The 26,614-nt window shown below is 42.2% G+C and overlaps 1 protein-coding gene across 2 annotated transcripts in view; it reads right to left on the minus strand.

Moving 5' to 3' along the window:
* The window catches only part of ITPK1 (inositol-tetrakisphosphate 1-kinase), a 160,893-nt gene that overhangs the window by 84,496 nt on the left and 49,783 nt on the right, over positions 1-26,614 (minus strand). The gene's annotated exons all lie outside the window — the stretch shown is intronic.

Genomic DNA, 26,614 nt, shown 5'->3' on the forward strand with positions numbered 1-26,614 from the left:
TTTGGTTAGAACCACCTTTGGTGGTTAGCAGGGCAAGGAGTACACACAGGTGGGTGAGGGGGCAAAAACTCTGCTCCAGACAGTGTGGGCCTGCACAACAAAGATGACAATGTGTCATAGGGCTTAGTCTCCAGCACTGGTTAGGAGAATTACCCCTGTACATCAGAGACTTGGACCCAGACAGAGCTCCAGAGAAACGATGCTGCTGCCTAGGCCTTGAGCTGCAGGGAATGCCTGTTGCCTTTCTCTGGGTTCCTGGGTGACACCCGTGAGAGGTGTGCTCTGGTCATGACACCAAGTCACCAGGGGAAGGAGCTAAGGGTCGAGGTAAGCAGACTGCATAGCATCAGGTCATCATCATCATCTGAAATGTCAGGATGGTGTTAGGAAAGGCAAAGCTCAGTTACAGCTGAAACTGGTAAAGGATGTCATAGACAACAACTACAGCATCTTCTGCTAAAGCAGAACAAACTAGGAAAAAGCAGGCTTGCCAATGAACAGGGTCGGTGAGATTTAGTGACAGATAAGGCCAAGGTATTCAAAGCCTTCTTTGTCTCAGTGTTTTACTGACAAGGCCTTTCGCACCTCTGTGTCTAGAGAGAGAGTTCAAGGACCAGAGGAACTATCTGTACAGGAAGAGGATTGAGTCAGGGACCTCTTGAGAAATCTTCATCCAGAAAAGGCCATAAGACACCATGGAATACATACGAGGGTACTAAGAGAGCTAGTCAATGCTATCGTGAGGGCTCAGATGGATCGCATCAGGTCATAAATTGAAACAGTGGAGATTCCAACTAAATAAGGAAAAAAGTTTCACCATGAGGACAGTCAAGTTGTAGAACGGGGTCCCAGAGAGGTTTTGAATCCTTCTAGATTTTCAAGACCTAACTGGACAAAGCTCTAAGCAACTTGGCCTGAATTCAGCGTCGAACCTGCTATGATTAAGATGACGGATTACAGACCTCCCAAAGTCCCTTCCAACCTGAATGATCCTATGACACTCTTTACAAATCTAAAATTTTGTACAGTGCAGATACCAAAACTGGGTCATGTTCTAGCCAACACACAGGCTGCCGCACTACCAAATGCTCTTAAACCAATTGTGTGATCTGCTGTTTCAGTGGCAAGTTAAGCTTGTAAACTACAGAACAGCCCACCTTTGAAATGGAATACAGATGTGTGCGCAGTAAACTGAAGTTAGCATGTGATCTTACAGTTGCATACACACTTCTTTCCATTGCTGCTATTCCTTTCACTGAACTGGCAGAAGAGGAGAGGGGGGCAGGAGAGAGAGGACAGCAGGGCAGGGCGGGCTGCTGATGCACTACTGCAATAGAAGCCTGGTCTTCACTGTCTCATTAGCTTGGGTTTTATCCTAATACAATTCCCAAATCTATACATATGACCCTGCTTTGAACTAAGGAGTACCTTAAGGAAGGCACCAATGACACGTGAGGGCAGGAGCTAAGGCACCAATTAAATTAAAACAGCAGAGATCTAGCATCTTGAGTTATAATAATATGCCAGTTGCTAATCTAACCAACCCACGTAGCTCAATTGTAATTCTCATACAGGTACTCTTACCTGAGCTAGACTTACTTGAGCAAAATAACTGAAGTTAACTGTGAAGCAAAAGCAAACTGAAAGATTGTCATTATTCCCAGAAGCCATCTTTGCTTGCACATATACTCTATGCTCCTGCTAACAAGTCTAGCTTGAGGTACTAGTGTTATCTTGGAAGTACTTACATAGCTCTTAATATGACTGGAGAACATTTTACCTCTCCTCTGAGACTGAGAGAGGCCCTGTTTCCAAGTGTACAGCAAACTCTCTGTATGCCAAGATTATGTAATTGGGAAAGACAAACAAGACAGGCTTAATGTTGGAAGGGGAATGCCTAGTGATACCGTTAAGCTGTGGCTGGGTGAGGAGAGCCACAAAAGAACTAGCGCTGCAAGCACTCTCGTTTTTACTCCCATGAGTAGTGCAGCAGGCAAGACTAATGGCAGACTTAACGCCTGCAGAATCAAGACAAAACGAACTGAGATGCAGCTTAGCTAAAGATGTGGAAGGAGATGATACACCTCTGTAACCAAGATCCAGAAAATCAGTTAATATCTTCAAAAGAAATTTCAGATGATCCCACTGCTTTTCGTGACTTTTCTTCAGCTGCCTATCACAGCTGGAAGGAAAAAGCAGCACAAAGGGTCCATTTAGCTGGGTCAGAAAGTTCCCAGTTGCAGAGGTAAAGAAATGTGAATTAATATATTTTCAGGAGTTCCCATTTGAAAAACAGTGAGAAGCAAATAAGTACCTGAGATTAGTTACTCCTCTATGTTCTTACTGCACTTGCAGCTCAGTCTGCAAGGAAACGTTCAGAAAACAAGGAAACAGTCCTCCCTTTCAGCCTTGACCCAGGAATAGAAACAAGCCTTCAAGGCATATCCAGGCATTTTGAGCACAGTGTTTTTCAGAAACATAAGACATCTGGGCAAGATAACTTCCTCACACAGTTGTGTGCAGCTAAAACCAACAGGCATATTTTGAGAAAATGCACCTACTATGCAAATCAGAAAGCATTAAAAAGGGTCCCTGTAACAGTGACCTGTTTCTTCCCTCATGAACAAAACAGTATCAGAAATTACAGCAAGATTACTCAAATGAGCATGCTAAGGCAGCTAGTCTGGTAGGAAACTCAAAGAGCAGTTCAATCAGCTCAACAAGGACAGCAGGTACGTTTCAACCATACAAACATACAGCTGGATCCAGTATTTTGTGGACTGGAAGATCAAAATGTAAGAATAAGTTCTCTGTGTTATAGGCCACACTGTGGAAAGCAAACGTTTCTGAGCTGTGCAGCATTTGGAAGAGTTCCACCGTCCTTTAATATACTGGGGGGGGGGGGGGGAGAAGAGGAAAAAAAAAAAGGAGAAGAAAAGGTTGGTGGGGGAGGGAGAAAGAAGCCTTTTCAAGTGGAATATTGGACCCAATTGCAAGTCCATGAAAGTACAGTGCAAAATTTGTGATGGTCCTCTGCTGCGACAAACACTGATTCATTGTTTGTCATCAGCTGGAATTTGAGCCCTCCTACTTCCCTTCTCTTTCAGCATCTCTCTCTCTCTCCAAACGATCTTTGCATTTGACATGATCACCCCAAGGTTTGTTTTTGAACAGAACTAACACCATAGCAACAGAAGTGAGAGAAAAGATTTATCAGCACCAGCTTGAAAAACACTGAGATATGGCTATGCTGAATTTTCTTCTGTGAGGCAGGCTACATCCTATGTTTCCTACTCCTCTCTCTTAGAAAGCTGGTCATCAGTTTCCTACTTTTGCTACTTATTATCGAAGTGGCAAGTAGCAGCAGAAGTCAGGTGAATGACATGGAAAACAGCCTGTCAAAGCTGAATGCAGAACACAATTTGTAGCAAATGCCAGATAAGGCATATGCCTTTCCAGGTGTTATAAATCCATGGACTGAACAACCATGAGATACATGCTCTTATAGATAGCTGGCTATAACTAGACTGCTGACCGTCTAAAGAAGACCTGGAGTCAAAAAGCACTCCAAGCTTAGAAACCTCATGGTCACCCCCCATAGCCTTCCTAGAGCATCCTCTGGAGAGCAAGCTGCCATCCTCTTCCCTTCCCCCCATCCTCTCTCCTCTAAATACAGCCGAAGCATTACCCACATCACTACACAGGAGAGGAAAAAAGTTTATTTCCATGAAGCGTAATTTGTTTAAAGTTTTACGGTTGTTTTTCTCCAGCACACTGGCAATATAGATATATTGTAGGGACGGGACAAACACCTGGCAAGATGCCAGGACTTTCTATCGGTCCCAATTGCAATCCCACATGCATGCATTCCTGGAAGCCGTGTTTAAAAATAAAACTATGTCCAAGTGAAAAAAATCTGGATTCGTTCACTCAGAAAAACCCAAACAACTGCAAATGTAGGATTCAACAAAAAGAAATACCATTTATCTAACTGATTAAAAATAGTTTTGTGGGTTTTATTTAGTGTTCCCAGTACATGTCATCATCAACTGTATTTCAGAATCTGGCTCAGTTGGATTTGTCTTTTTTAAAGCTCTTCTTCAGAAGTAGTTTTTGGATTATCATTTGCATGAAATGAAGTCTCAATGCCAACCTGTTCTACTCTCTGAAATGAGGACAAGATCTGTCTATTGCTACATCCCTGGGGAATTCACAGAGGGCTATTTCAATTTATCCTCACTTTTCTCTTAAAATATTTTCATTTAAAAAAAAAAAATAGATCTATTGTTTAAGCATTTTGCTCCCAGTCTGGAAATGGAGAGTAAACGTCGCTCACCAGAATGCTGCACTGTTAAATTTTGCTTTGTTTCATTTTCCATTTGATCTGCTGTTTAGGACCAACTGAACAGGAATATGTGACCTCTCCATAACAGTCTGCCCTGCTGCAAAACTTGATGAATCTTTCACCCAAAGGAAGTGAACAAAGATAAGCAGAAAAACCATCAGAAATCAATAGGTTTTTTTCTGAGCCTTCTCACTAGGCAGATGAAAGACTAAATCTTCAGGACCACCTGGACCAAGCATCTGACACTACTGTGGGTGCTAAAAAAAAAAAGCTAGTAAAATGCCACAAAAGGGAAAAAAAAAAATCCGTCCAATTTTCTTTCTTTTTTTGTAGCGATCTTTCAATGCTCTGCAATGTGTTTCCATAAATCAGAGTCCAAAAGAGTCTCCGTGGTAATTTAACTATTTTCTGGCACCGAATGCTCCTCCTTGTGAACAGGGCATATAGCACCAGCCTGACGTGGCCTCTCTGGCCCTTGGCTGCTGAGGCTGTATATGTACTTCTCTACACATGCCCATACATACATACATACTCAGTTAAGGCTGCACTGACCCCTCAAACGTTTGGGGTTCATTGCAGGCTCAATTCAGTTTATTGAATTTCACTGCACCCACGTCTTCAGATTATTAGTCGTCATCTTCCTCTTTTGTATCTTTATCAAGTATATTTACATCAAAAGTTTTTTAAAATGAAGTCTTTAAAATTCTCCTTTCCCCCCCCCAACCTAGCCCCAGTGTTTCACTTCACTGTGCATCAGTCTTTTGCAAGTCATAATGGAAAAAAAAAAAAAAGTAGCGAGCTTCAGGTTGAAAATCCAAGTTTTCAAGGAGCTGAAAATCGGCAGCTGACGTATCTGTGTATGCTGTTCTCTTCCCAAAAAGCTCAGGGACAAAAGCCTCTAAAAATATTTCTCAGGTATTCTGGAGAGGAAAGAGAACAAGTAAAAAGCAATAGTGCCAGCTTTACTGTTCTGCTTTATTGTAAAAAGGAAAGGAAAAGAAAATACAGAGGACAGTCTAATTACAAGAGCGTCAGTGCTTGTATTTGAAAAGGGAGGCGTGCAGAAATCAAGAAAATGGCCAGGCATGCCTATCCATATGTGTGAGACATACTCACATAGACAATCTGGAACAGCAGTCACAGAATAAGACGACTTGGAAGCCTTCTGCTTTTCTGATAAATCAAGGGAAATGCAAAGGATCAAACAACACGGGCTCATTCTCTTCTGCTGAACAAAGTCCTGGGGAGCACTCCGTTCCTGCCCCTCCACTGAGATGACATTCCTGCAAACCCCACTGTCAGTTCTACGCAAGTACCAAAGTGACAAGCGGCTCCATGCTAAAGCCCATGGAAGGTGACAAAATATGTACTAAAACATCCTGAGAAAAGACATTCTATTATCTGGTAGACTAAACATAGGTATTTTTACTGATATGCAGGCTTTTCCGTATCTTCTAAAATATTTACACATTCCAAGTAAATACTAAAACGTTTAAATATTTGAGAGTTCTTCCTGAGCTCTGTGGCCAAGTCAGGAGATTATCTCAGCTCTCCTCATGCAAAAGTAGCTCAACTATTCAGTGCTTGCTGCTGCTGGAGCCAAGAGGTACAGGGAGAAAACATAAACCTCTCTTTGCAACAGAAACACCAATACCGCCCCACCGCAAAGGGCAAACATGAACCCAACCATCAAGAGCTGTAAAGACAGAGAGTGACAAGTTCACTAAGAGGATCTATTTTCTCCCTGCTCCTCACCTCTTCACCCAGTCATCCTTCCCTGGTGCCAAATTAACTTGCATTCTCCTCTGCTAACGTCCTGTTGCAGCGGCTGCAGTCTGATAAAGGAAATCCGCTGCGGTGGGGAGACTTCCCCCGCTCAGCTCTTCCACTCTGCCCTCTAACTGACGAGAGGAGAGAGGGCATCACAGTATTGGTAAAAACACCAACCTCAGTCACAGAGAGGAACTCTTTCCTAAGCAGGAAGGAAACATAGCTTGAAAATACCGTAGCTTTTCACTAGTCTTCTCAGAATTGAGGAAATTCGAGACCTACTGAAGAGCTAGCTTACCTTTCTACCACCGCAGGATCAACCTCTACAGGTTATCTTGTGTTGCTCTGCACAGGTTAGTTTTAAGGGGGTCAGTAAAGGAAAAGGAAAGGCTGCGGTAGCACAGCCTTCCTGTGCTGGGACACACGGTTCAAAATCTCAGATGCAGGCTATATCCCAAGGAGCAAGGTATGTCTAAAGGTGAGGGGCAGCGCAGCAGGAGCTATGAAGCCGTGCTGGCTTCCCATTTTCTCAGATATCAAATATTAACATGTGAGGAGAAGATTCCGGGTTTAACAGATTGTTTCTGCGCAGTTTCTTAAGCTGATGCCAGAACTGGTTACTTTCCACTGTTTGCCACAGGTTGCCAGAGAACACGTGTGAGCACTTGACACACTTTCAGGAGTCACACACCACCACTCCGCAAAAGCTAGTTATGATCTCCAAACAGACTGGGAAGCAAGAAGCTACATTTCACGTTAAAGTGAGGCAAAAGAAGTCTCATAGCTCTTTTTATACCGTATGTACTAACACACAGGGACATCATTTATGGATCAGTTGCCTAACCACTCACAAAATGAATAACCTTTGCTCTTTCAAGGCTCATCCTGCAATCAGTTAATCCACCTGGACGTTGGCTGGAAATGCCTCACCATAGCCTCCTCAGCACTCGTCCCACAGAAACAAACATCTAATAAGTGTTATCGTCATCTGCACAATAAAAGGGGCAGACAGCAAAGCCCGACTCTTGCTCAGCGAGCAGAACACCATTGGGAAAAGTTACTGGATCTCATTTACACAAACTTCTCCCATTGCTCTCTCTTCTCGCTCCTCATTCTTCTGACCCTGGCAAATAAACCTCCACCGAGCATCACTGCCCTATTAGCCCGACTTATTGCCCCTTTGCCCCTTTAAAACCAAACCAAGAAATTCCATGTTTGGGCTGTGGCAAAGAGCACTTCACAGTGAACTTTGCAGTAATTTTTTTAAATCCAAGAATAGAACTTTGTTACTTTTTGGTTTTGATTTACAGACCAGTGAAGAAAAATTTCTAGAAAGGAGAACATAACTCCGCTTGGCTTATCTCATTCTTTTATGTATGATATTTTGGTACCTGCAGAAAGCAATTTCCAGAACTTGCAGAGATGCACAGCTGTTTTTGAGCAACATATTAAACAGAGAGCTTAAGTCCTATTAGGAAATGATTGCATCCAGCAGATTTTGGTAGGCAAGTGGTTAAGCAGCTCAATCTTTTTCACGGATGGCCTGAAAGGCAACTGCTGGTTTTGAGCACTGCAGGAAGAATAATCAATGTTACTCAAATCCAAAAAAAGCGTCTTGCCAAGGGTTTCTTCTGAGGTCACAAATGCTCTTGTGGATTAGGAAGGGCAGCAGCACAAATCCAGAGATTAGCAGAGAAGAAAAGTTGAACAGAAGATGTATGACACAGAAGGATTAGCACTCCAGAGAAGGAAAGTAAGCTATGGGAAAACAAGATCCTGGGTAAAAAACACAGTATGCACAACCTGCTGCTGAGAACACCTTGTTATACTGCCTTCTGTAACTGCCAAAAAAAATTGTTCACATACATCAGATTAAAAGGCTATATAGGTAATCCCGGTAGTGAAAATTACAGGAAAATTATGAAGGGGTCCAGAAAATTTCTGGCTCACTACTTTAACTCAAAGCTTTTGAATTGGCAAAGCTGATGCAGAAACACTAGAAAAGCTTTGCAAGGAAGGTTTTTAATGTTTCTTTGAATGAACTGGGTCATCTCTAGCCCAGTTAGTGAACTGACAGCTCTGCTATCAACCACGCAGGAGAGCAGGCTTTTTAAAGCAAGAATGGAACAGAGAAGCCATCCGTGGAGAATGCTCCGACTAATCCAGACTACAGAAATTCTGCAGCGCTACAGCCAGTACAGTCTGAGGAAGCAGAGGTGTGAGTGTGTGTCTGTGTGCGTCCTCAGAAGCTTTCAATGCTAAATCGTAACATCATATAAACATCCACTACATCAAGATCTGCCAGTAGACCAAATATATAGAATTTTAAATTAGTAGATACTAAGAAAGTTAAGATGAAGGACATATATTCCTCTGAAAGTTTCTCTTGGACCAGCATAAACTTGTACTGTGTAACATCCCTCCCTTTGGCAGTGGGATTATTAGATCAGTAGAAAAGCTGATCTGTAGAGAAACATTACCAGAAAGCCTGGCTACCATGCTGTATGCTGAGAATTGAGGAAACTCAGATCTAGACCTGCACCACAGGGCTCAGGCTCAGTTTAAGGAGAGTCCTCGAGTAGCACCTGCCAGACAGCAACAGCGGTAGGTGTTCCTGCATGCATGGCTGCACTTCATGAGGGATCTCCGACGACTCTGCTCTAACTTTCTTTAAAACAGAGGTTCTAGTTGGTAAGCAGAGAGGCAGGGACAGGCCTTCATCACACTCTTCACCTCTCTGTTAGCAACTAGCACCACAAATCTGGTTTCCTATAGGTGTTCCCTATTCTAAAGGGAATAGGGATGATACAGAGTTGTAAGCAAATACAAGGAGCATCCAGAGCACATTTAATCCAGCCTGCTCATCAGTCTGCTGCATTTATGCGGTCTTTACTACATACTAGAGAGTTTAAATACATGCAGAGAGCGCAGTGGCTGGCAGGGTAGAGAGTTTCCAAGCTCTTTATTCCCTCATTTCCCCCACAGCCGAAATGAATTAGGATCCCTTCTGAAAAATAAACCAAAATTAAAATATGTTTCCTTTAACAAAACATCCGCCTTCATCCAAGCATAGTCTTGTAATGTTGGCTCATGAATGCTGGGTAGCTGGTAATGTTTGTGCAGCTCCAAAGGGTAGAGGAGGAAGGAGAAGTACACCAAAATACGACAGAATAGAAACAAAAGCTTTATAAGGACTTGGTTAACCTAAGGGTAAGGCTGTGTTTAAATCAAGAGAAGCCCATTTTCAGGCTGATCTATATTATATCCTTATGCTGTATGTGCAGAAATCAGAAGAGGCAGATTGTGGCTTTCCCTTCCATTCTGTTCCAGGGATTATTTATGGGAGGATGAAATTGTCTTTTAATTACAAAAGATTTCTTCAGCTTGAAACCACTGCTCCCAGTGAGACAAAATGATGAGACTATTCCTTCCAGTTACGAATTTAAAGGCATTTAAAATGGTTTAAGACAAGCACAAAAAAACCCAACAGCTAGCCCATGATTTCTCAAACTGAGGAAGAGCGTGGGTGGAGATCACAACCTCGTGGGCCACCTTCTCAAGGACCACACTGCTATGAAGGTACTAGAAGGAGAGCAGGAAGTGAAGGCAGGAGAAGGAGAGACAAGGAGAAGGTTCTACTGTGAGGAAGAGGAGGGCAGCGGTTCCCACTCATTGCTTCTGTGAACACACAGGGACAGAGAAGGTAAGAACAAAAGTTACCAGCCAAGAGACTGCGCTTCTCAGTAACCACAAGGTATCTCTGCTTTTGCTCTCTACCACGTCTGATAGTGTCCTTGCAACTGCTCCATGGCCCATCCTGCATCCAACATCTTTTCCCACTGAGGTGAACTGTTTTCCAACATAGCATTATCCCCGCCCCCGCCCCCCCCCCCCCCCCAAAAAAAAAAAAAAAAAATCATCTGGAGAACTACTGGCACAGATAGAACATTTTGGGTCAACTTTCCTTTAAATAAGAAAGGGGTTCAATAATCCCACAGTATTATTTAGACAAAGCCAGATATTAATAAGGAAGAGAGAAAAAACGAGGAACTGTATCATTACAGGAGATTAACTTAAACTCAGGAGAACAAATACTAGTACTGAGTATGGTCCAGCTATTTCTGAGCAGGACTACTGATACCTTTTCCAGTCATTGTACCAACAAGATGGAATGCTAATGTAGATTAGCATGAAAAGTAGTTTTAAAAAAGTAATAGAAAGAAGACTGGAACAAGCTGAGTTGGTTTAAATTAAAGGATAAACTGCTGTACAACTCGGGTGTTTTTTTATGATCACAGGATGACAAACTGATAAATTAAGGGAAGTAATTAAAGCCAGCTGAGCTGTGAAAAGTTCAAGGATTTGAATGTAAAAGAGGCTTGACATTTCTTGCAGACGTACTGAACAGCAAAATATATTTCAGGCATATGTAAAAAGAGGAAAAAAAAGTGGAATCTCTGTGCAGCAAGAGAGGGTTTATGATTAAAGATAATATAGGAATGGCCCAAAAATTGCATAGATATTTCCCTCAATTTGCAGCAAGAATAAAAATGCTGACCATGGGAGCAAGGCAAGGTGGCAAAGAGATGGGAAGAGAGATAAACGGGAAGAAAGATAAATGGGTACAAACAGGCAAAACCAGAACTCAAGGCATGAGATACATTTCATCTAATTTTGAAGAGTGGACGGCTATACTGTAAGTTCTAGGTTCTCCTTGCAGTTGGAGAGAAATGAATTCAAAAATTCAAAGTATTTCTTTATCTAGCCTGGTTTAGATGCCAATCCTAGGATACAAGGTTGCACCCTACATATGCCTGACTAGAGGGAGCCTAGTTGAGCAGCACAGATGTTAGACAAACCCAAAAGAACTTCATGTGCTTAGGTTCAGGGAAGCAGTTTTCCTCCCATAATTATCCACTCTAAAAAGATCTGAGAAAACACAATCCAGTTAATCAAAACCTGGCATATGAAATCACAGGATGGTGATACGAAGGTTCTGAATAACCGTATCCATTATGGAATGCTTTCCAAAGATCAAAAAATAGCAACTGTATTTATGAAAGAGTGGGGGGGGGGGGGAGGGAATGACAGCTACAGACTACTCATCTGACCTAATACTATACAAGCGTTTGAACACATCTAAAGATAAATGAAAAGCAATTAAATCTACAGAGGTAAATACAAAATGCAGTGAAATGGGAAACAAGTCTATAAAAGACAGATCAAAACAATCTCACTGGCTGTACGACCACTGATTCTCTGGACAAAGAAAATGAAATAAAGCTGTTCTCTCAGACTTTAGTACAGCATCTAATGTAGTAAACTGCAGAAAAACGAGGACACTAGTATAAGAACTGGAAGGTGAATGAGTAGCTAGGTAAAAGGGAAGATGACAACGTCCTTCATGCTGAAACTAGAAGCAGCAAACCAGATTGTGCGCAAGAGGCATTCCTCGAGGAGGCAGCAGTCTTGGGACCGTTTCATTTAGTATCTTCATTAGTGGTCTTAGCACAAATATATTACTAACAGGCCTTACTAATTGTATAAAAGTGTAACTGACACCACCACATAGAGAAATATCACACAGAAGGGAGAATCAGAAATGGGACAGCATGACTAAATACAAAATGAAAGGCTGCATATATCAGGAGTAATCTGCCATATATTCAGAAAAGGATGCAAATATACTACCTCATCACAATAGGGATGTGATGAAGATGAACCCAATTTCACAGGATCAGGAGCGGGTGTTCTGGATGAGGTCTGTAGGAGTCAAGCTAATACATAAGACACTACTGATACCCAGTTTACGCCATCCATACTCAGGAAACATTAACTCAAATGAAAGTAAATGCCGAAGAATTCAATCAAACTTCAAAAAGGGATTACACAGTGTAACTAACTCTTGAGAAAAAGCACTGAAATTCATGTTTCAGTGCCTAGAAAATCCTTCTACTTATATCTCATGATCCTTGAAAACTAGGATTAGGAGCACTTGGCCTAATGTAGATTCTTAGAACGTTACTCACCTTCTGGTAAGAAAAAGCTTTACCATAATCATAAATGATGTTACTTCCACCCACACTTGGTCAACGTACAGTAGTTTAATCTTAGCACATCACTTTCTTGGGGATGTGACTCATGCTGCTGTACTTGAGCACCGATACACTTCATGCTATGAATTTGCATTCTGGGGTGTGCAGTACAATCAAAGGAAATCTACCACCCAGGCAGGGGCTGTGTATTCCTGGAGCCACCTAAATATTCTTTTAGAAAGAAAAGGACTATGGGGTATAGGAATAGACTTCAAATGGAAAAAAATCTCAGATTGTGAGTTATTTGCTCCAACTCAAATTTCTCACTTCCATTAAAAACAGACTTCTAAGGTAGCAGATATGCAAGAGAAGATCATCAGAAACACCACTCAAAACAGGGAAGGAGCAGGCAAAGCAGCACTTTGCCATCTAGCTGTGAATCAAGTCTGGCACACTAATTCTTGGCTCCTTCCTTGACTGAAGGGTCTTCCTCACCTGACGGGAGAAGGAAGCTCTAGTTCCTTCTTTGGCAAGGCACGCACACCTCCCTGCAATTCCGCAATGATGCCACTCAGGCTAAAAGCTCCTTTGTCTCTCTAAGATGGCTGCACTGACTTAAAGGAAAATCAGCAACATGAAATTAGGTCAGAAGCTTTATTTTAATTTGTTAATAATAGTTTCAGGTGCTATCTCCCAAGCCTATCATCTGATTGTTGTGACATTTCCCTCCCCTCACTATTAATTTTCTTTTCCCTTTCACTGTTTGAAAAGCTCAGATGAACAGGAAAATGACTTCCTATTCAGGGGGGACAGTGAACGCAGAGGTAATTAAATGAACTAGAGAAAGAACAGCTAAAATTGCAGTTCTTATCCTTTAATCAACTCTGTTTACAGGAATCTTGAGCATTCCTGTCACAGCAACAGGTAAAAAACATCCTTAGAAAACGGTATCTATATACTGTTGGTATGCCCTCAAGAGATACCAAATCCAATCTTCCTTAGCATTCATACTAATTTTAATAGACAAAATGGGAAGAGAAGAAAATAATTAAAATATAAGAACATAGAAAACATTAAAAAAACCTATCTGCATAGCTTATAACTTCATGACAGAGAATACCAGATAAAGTCCTGAAAGGTCTCACGAGATAACTTAGTCTTCAAGGAGTGCTCACATGCATACTCGCCCTGAGCTGATACCAAGTCCCTTCTCTTGACTGTCTTTCAACACACCCCAGCAGCTTCCCACCTCCCTCTGCTTTTTCTAGTCTATCAGCACTGATAGATGATGCTTCAATTGCTCTTGCCTCCATTCCCTGTCCCACTCTTTTGCTAGCTCCAAACGCCTTCCCAGTTTCACCCTCGACTCTTGTGCTCAATACCGTGTATTCTGTGCTGTATATCTTTGCGCTGTATTCCATCCTGCCACCTCCACTTTGGAAAAGCTTTCTGTAAACATTTACAAAGCTATGTAGTTATTAAACTTCACACTCTCTTCTCCAATTCCTGCATTGCCATGTTGCCTACCAAAATCTTCTCAAGTGACGTAAACCAGGTCACTTCCACAATAGCCAAAAACCTAGCTTACCAGGTGGAGGGACGCGCCCTTCACCTTCCATAATCTGTCTGCTGTCCCTTGCCTCCCACTGTAAGGTGTGGGATAGGGATGCTTTTTCCCCTTGACATGTTTGTGCAGTGCCCACCAGACCTGGTTGTCACCCCATGATGGAGACTCCCAAGCACTAGAGTTACATAAGCCCAAATCCGCCTCCCCCCGCTACTTCTCTGGAGGACTACTTGATTCAACCTACTGGCTGGACCACATACAGAAACTCAGGACTCCAGGTTCATTAACGATAGCAGTGAAGACCTTGAGCTCTAGCTGTGGTAAGTATTCATGCCATGCAGGCAACGCAACTAGGGCAATCGTTATTCTTCCACATGCATTAACTCCTGGCTATTTTAAGTCTAGCATGTACTTTTGTGCTTGCTTCCATCCTCGTATTTGGAAGAAAGTTAGTAAATTCCACAGAAAAGCACATGTCTTTTTGTAACACTGATGTGGCTACCATGCTCCCAGATAGTCAGCGAGGACACGCTCAGCTACTAAGGACAGAACAATATTCACAGAGGTCAGCTGAGCAGGGAGGCATCTTACATAAAGTCAGAGTTTTTCTCAATGTCTGTATGATACAAACATAAAAATAAACATAAAATAACACACACACACACATACATATATATATATATATATATATATATATATATATATATGGGTTTTCCTCCTCTTCTTCCCTTCTGCACTCGTTAACTTCCACTTGCAATATGGCATAGGAGAAATCTGCATCTATTGCCACTCTAAGCCATCTTCTGAGACTGAAAACTTCTGTCTGGCTTCTATATATTTCCCCATAGCCTAGTCTCACCAGGGTAGTACTTAAATGCCTTGAGGAAATGCCCTCCTTCGGGGGAGCCAAGGGAAGTTGAAACCATTACCATGCAGTTAAATGATGCCACATCACACTTGCGAGCACGTTCAGAGGACTAGCTGTTTGACCGGTAACATGAATGCTAGCTCTCTTCCTTGCCTGTCCCACGTTAAAGAGCCAAGCACCTCACCACAAGCAGTCATCTCCGAGATAGCTGAGCAGGAAAAACCTCAAACTACATGTCATTGCTGGCACTGCTTTTACACCCAGAAACTTTCACTTACAATTGGAAAAAAGAGCCTGTTCTATGACAAAAGCCTTTCCATGTGCTTCCTAATTGATAGTTTGGTCTAAACTGCTAATCTAAACAAAATATCTTGAAAACTTTTGGGTGCATGCACACTTGAACCTCTCAGGCCAAATCCCAATTTGCAATTTCCAAAAAAAAAAGAAAAAAAAAAGAACAAAGCGCCCCCCTCCCCCCCCCCCCAAACCTCTTCCCTTATTAAAATCAAAAGATGTGAGCAAGCTTCCATTTTAAGTTATGGCAAGATTCATATAAAAACAGGCTATTACATAAAACTCCAGGGATGACTGTCACATTCAGTGAGGATTTTTAATGAACCATGATGAAAAAAGGAGCAGAGTCCACTCCCTTCCATCCTCTGCTGTAACGTACCTGTTCAATTCACTGGCATAGAAAGGCTGGATAAAAACCACAGGTGAGTGGTGAAAAGAGCTCCTGCACATCAGATTTACCTTGCACATCACAGCAATGACAACAGGCTAACTGCTTCCCAGTAGGAGCTAATGAGGCAATTTCCAAAGGTTGCTTCCTCTGAGCTCTGCTGGCAGTGCAGCACGAGCATGAACATGAACATGTTACACCAGTGATTTTTACCGGAACGCAGCCTATACAGAGCTGTCCAATTCCTGATTCTCCTGCTACCAAAGAGAGATTAAAAAGAGCATTTAAAGTTTTCTATTACTCCCATCGCTACTTCTTTGCATCTTTCTGAAAGTATCCTTTACATCCCTCCATCCCTCTCTAGCAGATTAGGACTACTGCCAAATTGGCATCTTGCTCCTCTTCAGTAAGTTCACTTCACCACGCTTCCCAGGCCGGCAGCCTGTGAAGCCATCCTTCCCCGGCTGTTTACAGACAGGAAACACTGAGGTGTGTGACCCTGCTGGCCCCTATTAAAGATAGTGTTATCACAGCTCCAATTGTTCCTGTCTACATCTGCTGGTGGGAGGAAATAATCAACTTGTCTGAGTTGGAACAGGGGATGTTGGAGAACTATGAATCAGAAATCTGCTTGTGTCAGGAAACTTCAGCCATATGTTGCATTAATAAAGAGGTTTGTCCATGCCCATTGTAACAAACTGCAAGTTACAATGATCCCTCCCTATTGCTTCCATTCACATGGTAGCACGGCAGGGGAGAACGCAGAGAGCTGCATGCAAAACCAGAGGTAAGCCTTCCCAGCGCCTCAAACAGTCAACATATACGCAGCTGTAGCCATGAACAAACTCTAATGTGTACAAGACCAACACTGCAATGAAAACATAACTGCTAGAAAACAGGAAGTGCTGCAGGATCTACATGCATGGGCTGAATTGCTGAACTCCAGGCCAAGTCCTCAGAAAAACACACAAACTGGAAAACAATGGAAGCCTCCATACCCGCTTCCTATTGACCCACAGTAGGACATGCTGCAGGGCCAGCTCTGCCGCAGTCGCAAGCATGAGTAGCGCCTGTCGGGCTGACCTTCAGGGAGCTTAGTTCTGCACAGCACCATTTCAGAGGCAAAATGCTGGGAGTATAATTGCTCAAGCTGCAATGTTCTAACTAAAACACAATGAAAGACACTCCAAGGCATCATGCTCATCTTGAAAAAAGCTTGTTTTCTGTCCTATTACTGCCATAATGATCTTTTAGTTTTAGCAGACTGGCTCCCTTTAAGCCAATGTGCCTGCTTTAGCAGGTCTGTGCTCTCACCTCACTAAATTCATCAATCAGCAAGCCATTTACAGCCTCCTGAGTTTTTTTCCCCCTCACCATGCATTTACGCCATTAGTCCATTTTACTTTGAGTTTGCATACTGGGTCCGGACATCAGATATGTTTATAAACTTGCAATGGCTGCTAACATTACAAGAACACAGTGCTGAAACACAGGCTCTTTAATTACACGTCTCAAGTCTTTGAGACTTTCAAGTCTCTCGACTATCAGCCAAATTTGAGTACCCCATAGGTTGTGACGGTAGTATCTTTAGCAAAACTCTTTTACTCTGCTTTTGCAACTGTCCCAACTGTATGGCAGTAATGCATGTTAACTTGATCCCCTGCTTTGATTAGAAACGGATAAGCATCTATCAGTGCTGGATACGATAATTACAATACCCAAGTGGTTTATACAATCTCTTGTTTCACTTATGGATAACTTTATTGTATTCTCCTAACAGAAACAAGCCACAGGACTCTAGACGATTCTGAAGTGCAATCTTTTGGCATTAAAAATTCTCAAAGAAAAGCGCAGAACCCCAGACCACAATCTCCATGCCCTGACTAGATTCAGAAGATGCTGATGGCTTTGTAGCTCGACCTCAAGCTGCTGCTAAAACACAAATTTAAAAATCACATTAAGGGATTAAAATCCCAAATGAAGAAATATGTTTTAAATCATCTGACCGGTGTAGGCCTGTGACTTCTATTGTTCAGGCAACTGTCAAAGTTCTCTTAGAAAGTTATCTTCTCATCTCTATGCTATAACCATAAACAGACACTCCTCTAAGAGGCAATGACATGGAAGCTGCAAACATACAACATTTAACATATTTATGCCAACGTGACATTTTCAGTTGCATAATTTAAAGGAAAGCAATTTATTTCAAATTTGATGGAGATTGATTTTTGACATTCCTTTTTTTTCTGCTGTTATTTCAGCTGTTCAAAGGTTTTCATATCCTTAAAACATGCTGATCAAATATGCCCTTTCAAACACTGGCACAGAAACAATTTCCTTAATTTATGGCTAGGACAGTAGCCAAGAGGCATCCTCAATTTCCTAAGAAAATGAACCAGCTATCTGCTAATCAGACCCTTAGCTAGGCCATGTCATCACTTGTGACTATTACTGCTAAGCAAGGCCTGTTAATGGGAACATAAGAGCATGCTTGTCTTAAATTAGACCCACTTGTGCAAACCCTTTGCCCACAGGGTTCTCATCACAGCTCCAGGACCGTAAAGCACAGGCTCTTCAGGCAAGGGGTCTGCACAACTGTGTGCCTGGGGAAACAAGCCTTCAGCTGCAGGGGGACTGTCCTATAAAGTCCATTGCTAGTCAGAGCAGTAACAGAGCGACCACGGCTGCAGTCTTGCTCGCACCTTCAAAGGAAGTAAACTTTGCAGACGCAGGTTATGGGTGAATAGAAAAAAAAAGTAATTTGATTTTAACACGAGTGAGTTTGCTCTGAAACGAATGTTGATGGGCTTAAATAAAAGTTTGATTACGAAGCTTATTTGCATCTTCAGAATTCTAGAGAGAGCGCTGAGCGCTCAATTTGCTCTCTTCCAGTACTGATAGTTTGGCTACAGAGAAGAGTCATCTTATAATGGCTAAGCTTTCTGACAAACTTCTCACAATTACTATAAAACCTCAGACACTGAGAAGGAAAAACAGCTCAAAGCATATCACACTCAGGCTGCTAAATGGTACACCAGGCTCTTCAGTAACTTCAGGTCTCTAGGCAGCAAATCAATTGGGGGAGAAAGGAGATGGAAAAGTTCAAAATAAAATAGTGTTATTCAAACACTGCTAAATCCTAAATAAAATACAACAAAACTGCCCAAACAGAGATACAGAACACCTGGCATAGCTCCAGAAAACAATAGCCATTTGTCATCTTCACCAGAGGCAAGCAGCAGCTGGGGATGCCACTCAAGGGCATAAAATAGCACCACACTACAGCTGGAGGATTACTCCCATGAGTAATAAAATACAAAAGAAAAGAATAAAAGATGACAAGTTAGACGAATGGTCTTTGAGAACCTTTTCAGAAAAGGACTAAGTGTTCTTTAGGAGAAGCAGCAAAATTAAGGATGCGAAGAAATGCCAACGTAGTTTGCTAAATTCACTTGAGGGTGAAAATAAATCCACATGCAAAAGGCTTAATCTGAATCAGTCTGAAATGCTACAAGGAATTCTTGGGTGGCACATCCTAAAATAAAGGAGATGCCAAACGGTACATTTGGGAAAATAGAGTATCTCCCTGGGATTGCATGGGTACCTTCTGAAACACTCCTAAGAGTTTGTAGGATTATCATCCTCTCAAAGAGAACTTCTGAGCAACAGAAAACATCTCAAGCATAACATAGTAGGGAAAAAAAAAAAAATCTGAACGCCAATGAGCGAATTTTTTTGTAATCTAAACCTGCTATACAGCAAAATCTACATTTTAGGAAAAGGTATTCAAAAATAAGACTGCAACCAAAACATTAAATTCTTCACAACACCTACAGTGTAAGACATAAATGCTCCATAAAGTAACTTACGTTCTTGCATTTTCTACCACAGTTCACACATCACGTGACTGTTTCAATGAGAATACACTAAATGAAAGCAGAAGTGTACGTGCCTCAGAAATACACCCTTGTGGTAATATAATCAAACATGCAAAAAGGACCAGCAATACAGGAAACTCTTCTACTGTGGGGTGTGGGAGCTACACTGGGAAAGACTTCCCAAAGCACAAAGGGCAGGGAGGGAGAAAGGAGGAAGAACTTCTATGTAAGCTGGGTATGGTATGATACCATAAAGCAAATTATTGCCCCCAAAACACCATGAAGTCAGTTTACGGTGTCCCTGCTAATGACATGGAATGAAAACAATTTTTTCCTGCACTTTTCAAGGCTGCTGGAAAAAAAGCACTAGAATGCTGGAAGGAACATGGTGACCAGAAACAAAACACAGAGGCAAAAGGCTCAATTTCCACAAGCAAAGCTAAACACAGCTGAGATACCCAAGGCAACACAGGGGATTCAGATTTCCAGGTCATAGCTAAATTTACTGAGGTATCTAAATCTCCTAGGCAGTTACTCTGAAACTCTTATATTACAACCATACAATCCAGTTACCATGAGATAAAGCCTGTCTGTGGATTTCCAGCTCAACAACTCTAAAGCTAGGTAGCTGTGAAGCAGTCTATCCCTGCTTTAACATAGGGTAAACACAAGGTGCGGTAAAAGAGGAGCAACATATTAAAACTGTTCGCCCTAGAAAGAAAAATGCTTAGGGTGAGAAGAGTTAAAATAAAAGGGTTAACTAGGACTACGAGATGGAAAGAATAAAGGAAATGGATGGGCTGATTAGCAGGAAGACTTCCCAGCAGCAAACTGTATTAGACTGTGCAGTAATCTCCCGCAGGAACTGGTAAAAACCCCATCATTTGGAACTCCAACAGAAAAATCACACAGAACAATAGAAAAAGGTAGGAAAGAATCCTGCACTTCAGGGAAATGGAGAGTGCAGGTCTTTCCACCTCTACAGAGCCCCCTCCCTCAACTCAGCCAACTATAAAAGTATGCTGCAGGTCTTTTCACAGTTGAGTCCTCCTTGTGCCGCAGCAGCTTTGCTCCCACTTAACTCCAGCTACCGCAAGTGGGAATAGGGCCTGCTTCTTTCTGCAAGGCCAGCAGCAGTTCTGTGCCACCATCGCGGTCCACAGGCTGCCCAGCTCTGATCTCTGCACTGCTTGTTGCCAACAGGAGAACCTACAAGTCTGCAGGAAGTGAAAACTGAGTTAAAAACAAACAAACAAAATAAAAAACCCCTAAACCTGAAAATGACTTAATCCGCACCGTAGAGCTTGCAGACGTTTGCTGTGTCCTTAAATGAGGCAGGCTTGCAGAGTTAGTGTTCTAGGATATTAATCTATTGCTTACTGCAGGCTTGTGTCACTCCAGCTGTAACTAAAACATTCCAAATAAATCTGCTCTGAGGTTTAACAAGTACTTACGCAACTCAGCTGCGCTATATTCACAATACGGTAGACAGCAGTACATCAGAAAACACCAATAATACAAAGAGACCTGTTGTCTTTAGAGTTCAGCCCATTATCTATCCTGTAGCAGTACATGGCTGAGTAATTGCCAGCTTATTAGCAGTAACTGATGGCTATTTACAAAGGAAATGTATTTTGGTAAGTGCCACATGTTGTAATGTATGCTGTGGTTCCAGGCGCTTCCTTGTATCAACTACCAACAGCCAGAATTTTTCAAAGTCCCATTCATTTCATTATAGGACTAGAGCCTCTCCCTTCAGCACGTTTGGAGAAGTGACTGCTTTCAGCATTTGGCGAATTCACAGTTCTCTGCAGCATGTGCACTTCGACCCCAAACAGGCTGCCAGGGCACAGTGCAGTTGGGAAACGCCTTGTGCAAACATAACTGATTTTATTTACTATCTGATAAGAGCTTTCAGAGGCACCCTTGCTCACCAGTAACTAGGCAGCAAAGATTAAGGAACATGCACTTCTATGGCATATTGAGTCAAGTGTTTCAACACTGTGGGCATCTCCATCTGATAAAGATGCTGCAAGAGACTAAGGTAGCGTAGGTCATGAAAAGGATGCCTTGTCATATTTATTACCGCACTGAGTAACTGACAATAAGACTTTAAGGCTTGTCATCCTCTTTCTGACTCAAACTTGTAATCTCCCTTCCTCTTCCTTCCCTCCTCCCTCGATGCATCCTACAACCCAGGACGACCTCAGAGCGCACAAGGGCTAGACGATGCATCTGCAGCCTGCACTGGCAATGAGCACTGTGCCGTGGGCAGGCTCACCGTGGTCTTCCATGTCAACAGGGGCAATTTCAGTTTTAAATATTTTGTTGCCTGTAGACATAAGCAAAGTTAGAGAGCAGCGTGGCTGCTTCGGCGTAGCTGATCCTATAACATCCAAGAAAAACGGAGAACAAGATTAACCAGATAATTTCAGAAAGTTATTTATGCTTAGTTTGGATTTACCTAATTCATCCTTGCCACAGTTAATGGCACAGCAAGCTACTCCCAGGCAAATATAAAAGCAGAATGCCACCTCAGGGCAAAAATTAACCACTGCCTGTAGCCCCCACAACAAGCGCTCGCTCTGCGGGAATGGACGAGAACTGGGTGCAGCACGTGAGAAACTCTGCAGGCAGCTACAACAGCAAGACTGCACTCTTAAAACATCTGTGTGAAATCTCACAGACCTGGTGTTGCAAAACCAACAAAACTAAGCAAACAAACAAACAAAAGACCCCAGCAAAATGCAGCAGCTGGAGTGATCATGCCCTGATGTAAGGAAGCAACGGGTGCTCTCCTTCAGAAAGGGCTGTCTGCACCAGCCACGGTGGAGTTGAGACGCTGTGCAAGCTAGTTGTATCATCACTGTGGCAGCAGCGGGTTTGGTAAACAGCCAGCAAAGTGTAATGAATGATGCTTCCAGGCAGGGGACAAGGAGAGGAGACGGAAAGCAGCTTCTCTTTCCACTGCTCAGCGCTTGCCACAGCGGCTGCTCTAAGGAACACCCTTCCAGTGCAGGCTGTTCTTTCACAAGTGACAAGAACGATTCTGCAACAATGATTTTTAAGTCATTAAAAAAAAAAAAAAAAAAAGACAGATGGACATTTTAACACACTCATCACTACAGTTTTTCTTCCCAGGAAAACTCTCTCTTTGCAGCCATTTCTATTCACCTCTAGCAAAAGGACCTAAGCCTTCGGCCGTGGTCACTCCCAGGTCAGCGACAACGAAGCTGAATGCCTCTGTCTTGCTCATAGCAACAGGGTAGCGGGCAGTGATGTGATATGCTGAAGAAACTAGGAGAAACAAGTTCACATCATGCAAAGCTATGCATGAAGCAACAGAGGGTAAAAACCAAATTCAGACTCTGCTTTACATGAAGTATTTCTGTCAGGAAGAACATTTCAGTACCTCTCAGAGGATCCTTAAACCTTTTAGAAAGATCAGTTGAAGTCTCTCAACTCCTTGATGAGTTTCAACACAATACTGCTAAGGGGCCAAATTAAGGCCCAGAAAAATTATGCAACCTATCTAAAGTTTCCCAGGTGGGAATAAGAACAGGTATTTTAACTGCTCAAAACACTCACCACAAACTGCCTTGAAACATCTGCAGCTAGGTTTTTGTTTTGTTTCCTTTAGCCAGCCATTTCCCCAGAAAACAATAAAATCCACAGATGACCCAGACAGACCCCTCCAGAAAGTTTCTGCATCCCATCACGGCGTAGAGGGACCAGCCACCCCAGCCATTTGCTTGCCCCATCAGCATTTCGCTTCCCACCAGCCTGATGGAGGTCACTGATAGGGGACACCTCCATTCCACGCCCTGCATTTGCAGACTAATAAACTCAAGGTCGTAAAAGGCAACTTGCCAAATGCTTGACCTAATCTCCTATTTAATTTGAATCATGACAATGAGAAGTGATACGTTTGGGATCAACAGGCAAAGATTGCAGTAAAGGAAGTTACAGGACACTTTGCCATCTCTTCTTGGTAAAGTTTCCAAATTCTTACTGTCCATGAGATGAGTGGGAGCAGGAGAGACGATCAGAAATACAAACAGAGCCTGCTGGGGAGCAAAAAATAGAGATTCACCCTGAAGCAGAGACTAAGAATACACACAGGAGAATTTAGTTCTTTTCTGCCTGAAATAAACATCTCAAGTAAGTGCTTCAAGTAACATTAAAGTATTAAAAATAGTTTATGAAAAATGGGTGCCTTTCAAGCTGTCTCCTTCTACGGAAAAGTTCCCAGCAAGCCTGATGGTAAATAAGTAAGATCAACTAGCAAATAATTTCCAACCCATCCCATAAATTGCATTTTATCATCTTTATCTCAAACGGACACAAGATAGCTAAACATGAGCTAAGAATCTACCACACAAAGGTGACATCAACATAATAGAACTTACTCTGGGCTCTGATTTGGTTGGATTTTACTTTAGGAACCAACAGGGAGGGGTTAAATCATTTTTACCAGGGAATATAAAGTTTCTCCTCTTCATCCTGTGCCTGTAGGAGGGATGACCTTTGTTTTCTTGGTAATAAAACTTTTTCTTCCCAGTCTTTCTTTATGTTAGACATACCAAGCTCATGACATTAGCCTGCTATTTGAGAATCAAAGTTCTCCAGAGCTTTAGAGAAAATGGGTGGTATTCTCAAAAACGTCACTGGGACTGCTCCATCTGCAATACGTGGTATTTTAGAATGCAATGGGAGACATGGCTATGGCACAGTCACACACTTATGTTAGCCTTAACCTTCCTCTGAAAAGAAGCAGTAGCAAAAAGGACACCGTAGCATAGACTTCAGTCCAGATTAGCAACCTATGTATTTAATGATCTTCAAAAGATCAGCCAGTCCATGCAGAAAAGTTGCCCCTGTTACTGCTACCTCTAATGACTAACCCTGCAACCCCATTTTCCCAGCTACGCTGTACATACAGCTCTCATGGGTCCTGTATAGAACTGCCTCTTCCACCTGCATAATCCACTAGGCTACTGAAAAAGGGGTTTAGCCCCCATGGATCCAGGTCTTCTAACTATAGGTTAGAAGGTTTTACTATATGACTGGCCTAATCCTCACTGGTAAAATCAAACTAAGCAACAACCCAAGTCAGCCACAGACAAGTTAAAATGTTCAACTTGATTATGCAAGAACAGCTTTCAGATCTTTCCAATTAATTTTCTTACGCCCTGCTGTAGGCTGAAACACTTTGCTGAAACCATTTGCAAAGAGCTGCCATACTGAAGCAAGTAGCTCTGTTTTATTAGAGAGAGTAATCTCATCCCCTCAAGCCTTTGAAAACAAAAGAGAAAAAATCACATTAAAAGCTCTGTTTTGCAGCACAGAGGTGAAATAAGTGGTAAGAACAGCCTTTTTTTTCCCCCCACCTCCTCTTTATAGCGGCAGGGTTTCTGCAAGCAAGTCATAGCACTACTTAGCTTCTATATTTAAGTCTGCTAAATTTGACTAGTTCCCACAGAACCAAAGTCCCTCACTGAATATTTAAAATATCTTATCTTGTGAGGCAAAACCTTATATTAAAAAAATAAATAAATAAATCAAGTTTTCATCCTGCAATTTGTCTTACCTGTCTCCTTTCTCTCATACTATAAATAGCACAAATATGTAGTATACATGTTCCTTTTGCATGTACTATCTAGTATATGTATGTATCTAACAGCCCAAACAGAAGTATTGCAACTGCAAAGACAGTGAGAAAAGCTGCTAGCATTAAACAGTGGAATGCATTCAGAAAGATGTTTCAGTGAAGATTTAAAAAAAAATAAAAAAGTCCATAATGGGCTTCTGCATTTATATTTATGCCCCGAGGAAGCAGCTAGAGCACTTGGCTTTTTTCCATGGACGTTAAGAGCAACTGCTCAGCATCTTTGAAAAACGGGCTCATTACTTAGCAACTTAGCCCCTAGATTTTCAGGTATGAAAGGACCATTAAGATCATCTGATCTGTTCTTCTCACAAGCCACAGAATTTCCCCTCACCAAGACCTCCATCATAATAACTTGCTGAACTACGCATCTTTGTGAAAATAATAAAATCCTGGTTTTAAACAGTTTCAACTAACTGGAATACTATTAGGTATCAAAACAGCTATTTGTCTCATTAGTACACCTCATTTCCATTGTAATGCTTCCAAATTTCATCTTCCAACCACACTTTTGTGTCATTAAAAAAAAAACCACCCCAAATTTACAGGAACATCTGGACAACTTAGTGCTGGCAGCATTAGATCTGCTACATTTTTCCTTCAGCACATTAGAGCGGGTCTCCTGCCTGTTCAGGCCCAGTATTCAGCGCTCCGCGTTGTAGGCTGACAGCTGGAACACCATCCCCTAGTGTCCAGGCTTGCAGCTTCTGCTGACAGCTAGCACCACAGCTTACAACTGATGACGTGCTACAGACGACAAATGAGGTGCAAAGCATTCCTCTTTTTGTCTCAGTCCAAGAAACAAGGTGCTACGGAAACACAAGGCTTCTTAAAAGCTGGTAAGGAGCAGGAGGAAACTAAATAGTTTTGAGAGGACTGTCCGAACAGATACAGTTGGTTGCGTTGTAGAAGACTTCCTAATTCATCAGTGTTCTGTCTAAATAAACAGTCATTTGAATACTAGAGGCACGTGAATTAATAGATTTTGGGGGGCTCTTTGGTCATGGACAGGCAGTCAGGTGTCTGATCTACCTGTTCTTTGTGCAGCCAGAGCAGATGTAATCTGGCTGCCTGAGGGAGGCTGCGTAGCCACACTGAGGTGGTGCAGAGCTCAGGCTGGTTAAGTCCCACTGAGAAACAAGGCAACCCCTCTGCCATGCTAGCACAGCTCTGCAACTTCAAAGCAAAGAGCTGGCTTGCCTCCAGCCAACTTGAAGTACAGGCACAGGACGGGCCCCAAAGACACGTCCTTCCGTACGCCCTGTTCCAAACAGCGCAGCAGAGACCTTTGTGAAGGGGAACAAAGAAGAATATGGAACTGGGGTGAAGACTGCTATGAAGTTTGAAATCTGATCTTCAAAAGCTCTGCCCTTTAGGCTTAACCTGCTTATGTTAACTACAGTAAAGTTCACCTGGGGGGGGAAAAAAAAAAAGAAAGAAATCCCATACACAGAACAAACAAATGAGTCAACAAATCCCCATAAAATAAGGGACAAAACGCAAACCAATGACCAGGTAGTTATATGTATCCTTAGCATAAATACACGCTTTCAGCACTGAGATTAAGTGACTTGAACTTTTTGTAGACACATCATTCCTCACTTCTGAAGATCTTATTCCAAAACCATAGCATACAGAAATGCTTCACCTAATGTTTTCAATGTTAGGACTAACAAAGCATATACACAAACAACAGTTTATTTTAATGGCTAATTATAAAATTAGCTTTTATAGGGTTTATCCTTTCACCCATTTATTCTTCATCAAAGGCAGGGCTTTTGAAATGGGTGAAATATGACAA

Source organism: Struthio camelus, chromosome 5 (assembly GCF_040807025.1).
Source record: "Struthio camelus isolate bStrCam1 chromosome 5, bStrCam1.hap1, whole genome shotgun sequence".
NCBI classification, from domain to species: Eukaryota; Metazoa; Chordata; class Aves; order Struthioniformes; family Struthionidae; genus Struthio; species Struthio camelus.